Source organism: Dipodomys ordii, unplaced genomic scaffold, assembly GCF_000151885.1.
Source record: "Dipodomys ordii isolate 6190 unplaced genomic scaffold, Dord_2.0 Scaffold49, whole genome shotgun sequence".
NCBI classification, from domain to species: domain Eukaryota; kingdom Metazoa; phylum Chordata; class Mammalia; order Rodentia; family Heteromyidae; genus Dipodomys; species Dipodomys ordii.
The window spans coordinates 50766-55887 of NW_012267265.1; the positions used below are offsets into that span (position 1 = coordinate 50766).

Here is a 5122-nt window from a genome sequence, read left to right on the forward strand (position 1 = left end):
ATCGTTTAACTAGGGATACAGGTGGACCCATTGCAACAATGAAATGTACAAGTAGTTATGTTGAAAAACGAACTTTACAACTTTGGTGGGGGGGGTGGAAGGGGGGTGAAGATTGAGTGGGGGGAGAGGGGGAGTATGGGAAGGGATGGGAAGGGGAAACAAAGAGGAGGCAACAGTGCTTGGTAAGAATTGTATTCGTTATCTTGCCCATGTACTTGTAACTCCTCTGTATGGTATTCTCACAATAAAAAAAAAAAAGGAGTAGCTTGTAGCAATTGCAATTGAAGTGACTTTTCTCTTTATGATTTAAAAACCTCACTGACATGGCTGTTTTCAGACCTAGTGATACAAATCTTAGTATTCTTTTGTAATACACCAGGTAAAAATAAACTGAAGTGCATCAAAAACTAGGGAAATGTATGTTGCATCATAAGATTTAGCATACATTATCTAATTAAGACATCCCCTGTATTTCTTAGAATCAGCATGGTATATGTTTAAAACTTAATAAGAACAGGGGCTGGGAAGGTGGCTCAGTGGTCGAGCACTTGCCTTGCATGCCTGAGGCCCTGGTTTCGATTCCTCAGCACCACATAAGAAAAAAGAAAAAAGCCAGAAGTGGCGCTGTGGCTCAAGTGGTAGAGCACTAGCCTTGAGCTGAAGAGCTGAGCGACAGTGCCCAGACCCAGAGTTCAGGCCCCATGACCAGACCCCCACCCCCCCCCAAAAAAAGAAAAAGGTGTATTTTTGATAGTCTTCTTGGATATGAGACTAAATCTATCACATATTGTTCTTATTAAGTTTTTTTTTTTTGGGGGTCCAGTCGTGGGGCCTGAACTCTGGGCCTGGGCGCTATCCCTCAGCTCCAGCTCAAGGCTAGTGCTATACAACTTGAGCCATAGTGCCACTTCCAGCCTTTTCAGCTTCTATGGTGCTGAGGAATTGAACCTAGGGCCACATGCATGCAAGGCAAGCACTTTACCACTCAGCCAAGTTCTCAGCCCAATACACTGATTTTCAAAAACTGGAAGAAAAAATACAGCTCACAAAATATTGATTAGTTTGCTCAATGTTTGTAGGAAAATCAATAAGAGGTAGGTGTTGGTGGCTCTTCCTATAAATTTGTCTTCCCCAGGAGCCTGAGCTAGACATGACAGAAAAGTCCCAAGATTTTTGCTTTAAAATGACCTGAAAAAAGTAGGATGGGGGTCATAGCTCAAGTGGTAGAATGCCCGTTGAAAAAGCAAACCAGCTGAATATTAAGCTCTGAGTTCAAACCCAGTGCCTCCAAAACATATCAAAGTAACATGCTGTTCACAATGTGTCTGCTATACTCATATACAGTACAGTTAAAAAAATACAGTGCTTTATTTATGCAAGCATGAGAAAGGGGGAGAAATACATACACAATGTTACAGATCATAAGACAAATTGGTAATAGTATAAATGAAATAAATATATTTATTGAAATAATTTGAGTAACAAATCTTTCTTGCTCCAGATAGTTTGGATAACAAACAGCTATATTTCACTGGTACTTTTGAAGGTAATTGCTTTTATATGAGTGTTCTGAATAAGATAATCATAGCCCTTAGTATCTAAGAATATATATACATTTCAAAATAATGTTCTTGTTCTAACAGGATTAGTCAGGAAAATTTAAAAGTCTTAGTTACCAGTGATAGAATCAAGGCATTAATATAGACATTTGAGAATGCATAAATATAATAGGAATTCGAGATTTGATTGTTGTTTTGCTGTTTAACAACCTAAACCATTTAGAATTTTTTTTGAAATAAAGCAAACTGCAAACTGAAAGGACAGATATGTTCATGCACTTCACAAGAGTAAGATTTCAACCATCTTAACTTAATGCTCTATTTTTTCAAACACACTGAATTTTTATTTTATTAAGAGTAATTAGTGAGATCTTAGGTTGAAAGAAAGTTATACTGAGCTGGAGTAGTGTCATTTATGGAGGGAGCATTCATGAGTCCCTAATTCATTGCTTTCCTCATCTTCTTAGCAATCATCTGTTTTCATCCTTAGAGATTCCTTTTAGTCCATGTTTGCCCTGTTTCAAACTTTCATACTATTCTCAAGGTTCTCATCATTCTTTTTCACTGAAATCAAAATAACTTATGGTTGGGAATGAAAGTGGATCCTTGAAATCTCAGCATTCCAAATGCTGAAGGATGATGATCATGAATTTGAGGCCATCCTGGCTTCCTATAGAATGACAATGTTACAACACAGACACTGACACAGGCACACAGTCAGACAGAAACACACACACACACACACACACACACACACACACAAAACACATGCAGACAAGCATACAAAAATATTATTCTGACTTGTAAATTGATGAAGTCTTCCAGAATTAAGCAAGTCTAAACTGAGGGTAACTTTCATGCTCAGAAACTTTCATGCTCATGTGAGAAATTATCTATGATCAGTATTTAATAAAACAACAATCAGACTAACAAACAGCTAGAGCAGACTTGTTACCAATTATGACTTACTCCCCTGGGTTTAATGCCCAGAAAAAGACAGAGAGACGACAGACATTCACACACACACACACACACACACACACACACACACACACACACACACACACACACACACACACTGGAAGTTAGACTCACAAAGAGTGTTAATGACTGCTTCCAGTACTCTGAGCAAGTCTTAACTTGATATTGCTCTTATATCCAGTTGAACAGCTGCTCCTTTGGCCATGTGAGCAATGTTGTCACATTGGTTACAAAACAAAGGAAAGCCCACTATGGGAATCTCATGATGGATCGCCTCATAGGTGCCTTTAGTTTTACCATGTGTGATAAAAGCTTTAGTTTTGAGATGACCTAGGATTAACGTGCATTTCAATAAAATTGTTCATTAAACATTACACATAAAAGAAGAAATGTATATCTTGAGCTAGTGAAAGGAACAGTCTTTTCCAAATAACAACTATTGAACCAATGAAGTTAGATTTAACTGTCCTGCATAGCTCACCACATAGTCGATTTGAGAGGTAAGTAAAAATATTGTGGTATGTGCCTTAAGTTTTGTGTGACTTGAGATTTGAAAATAAATATACCATTTCCTTTTAAACAGATAGGAAAACACATTGTGGATAATAGAGAGCAAATCCTGAAGCAAGAAAATATTCATGTTAGATTAGCTCTCATAAACTTAAAAATAGTACAATAATTTAACCAAGGAGGTATGCTTGAAACAGAGTATATTATCATCTCATATTAAACAACATTAATTTTTCCCACATAAAATGCAGATTCATTTAAAATAAAACAAAGTCTTATGTTCCAGTGGCATTGCAAATACTTGCCCTACTTTAGGAGGATGGATAATGTAATGATTGAATTAAGGGACAGAGAGATAACCTAAGGTAGTTATAGTAAATTCTTTGTCAATGGTAAGTATACTTTGAAAAAAGATAAACTGATCATAAAATGTATGATAGAGTATAACAAACATTTCATCTGGTAAGGCTGATTTTCCTTAGGAGGGATTATAACTCTAAAATTTAGCTTTCACTTTTGAATTTTTAGTAATGCTAGTTTTATAATTACTCATGTTTTCAGTATGTGTTTTTCAGAGTCTTACCAAGGAGGTCATTCTGGGGGAGCCACTTGTACAGCCGAGTATTTGGTCCTAAGGTCTCTGGTTTCTTTCCATTAAATCTCCAAAGAATCTGTTAGAGAAAGACACTCTTTATATAACTTTTGAAAATGTAACGTTTCAAAATTTAGAGATCACACAGATGGTTTCGTTTATAGAATGAATGAAGAAAACAGAAGAGGTGTTGATTAATGAGGACTTTTGTACATTGTAATTATTTTCATATTGAATAAGATGGAATATCATCAAAAATTTTCACAGTATTAAAAATGATGTGATAAATGACAGATGAATGCATTCAACAAATTTTATGTAGTCATAATCATAGATCTGTTGTACAATAGCTTTTACCTCAGGTAATTATAGTATATTATTAAGATTTACATCTTTACATATAAATATTTACTGAACTAGCTCTCTTCTCCTAATTTTATCTATTAACCTTTATAAAGTGATATTAGGGTAATATTCTCTCAGTATGTCAGATTTCATTTTAATTTAGCAATTTTCATTTGTTGCTTAACTGCCTATTAGTGCCAAATACTTTATGTCCACAGCTCTCCCTGGAGAGAAGTTCTATAAAAAATGCTGTCATGGGGCTGGGAGTGGCTCAGTGGTAGAGTGCTTGCCTTGCATGCCTGAGGCCCTGGGTTCAATTCCTCAGCACCACATAAGCAAAAAGAAAAAAGCCGGAAGTGGCGCTGTGGCTCAAGTGGTAGAGTGCTAGCCTTGAGCTGAAGAGCTGAGGGACAGCACCCAGGCCCAGAGTTCAGGCCCCACGACTGGAAAAAAAAAATGCTGTCATGCTTTACCAACTAGAAATGGAGTCAAACTACTCCATAGTGCAGTGTACTGCACTACACTGTTTTATTAAATGATCATTATATTACATAATACTCAGCACTATGGACTGTGTACATGTTTCCCCTTACTATTCATACTACAAATGGCCCCACAAAACTAGCCTCCCTGAGACTTTGTCAACCTTGACACATTTATCTGGATGGACAGACAAATGGCCCCTAGAACCAATAATGGGGTTGCTGACAGGGCCTTTCCATGGCACACCCAGATCAACAACTCACACTGTTGTACTGCTTCTTAAGGCTGCACCTTCTGATTCATGACCAGCACATGAACAAATGTTATTCTTTTACAACCTTTTCTGACAAACTCATAAGTCTATGTAACCAATTCTTTATGATAAATCAATTGATTTTACACCAAGCGTGCCATCACAGGACAGAGAGTTAGACAAGTAAGAGAAAGCCAAGGCAAGAATACACATCTGAACACCAGCCGGCCGCCGGCGGCGGCGGCGGCGGCAGGGTCGCGGTGGAGACCGCAGCCGGGCTATCGCGGCGGCAGGGTCGCAGTGCAGACCGCAGACAGGCGATACCTGAGCGCTGAGAGTCTGGGACGAAGGAGCCAGACGCAGCGGGCGAGCGGATTCTACTCAACACCAGCAAGAACC

At 38.1% G+C, this 5122-nt stretch overlaps 2 pseudogenes; one reads left to right on the forward strand and one right to left on the reverse strand.

The window, feature by feature from the left end:
* The window catches only part of LOC105988431, a 496910-nt pseudogene that overhangs the window by 47229 nt on the left and 444559 nt on the right, over positions 1 to 5122 (forward strand).
* The window catches only part of LOC105988498, a 139091-nt pseudogene that overhangs the window by 1884 nt on the left and 132085 nt on the right, over positions 1 to 5122 (reverse strand).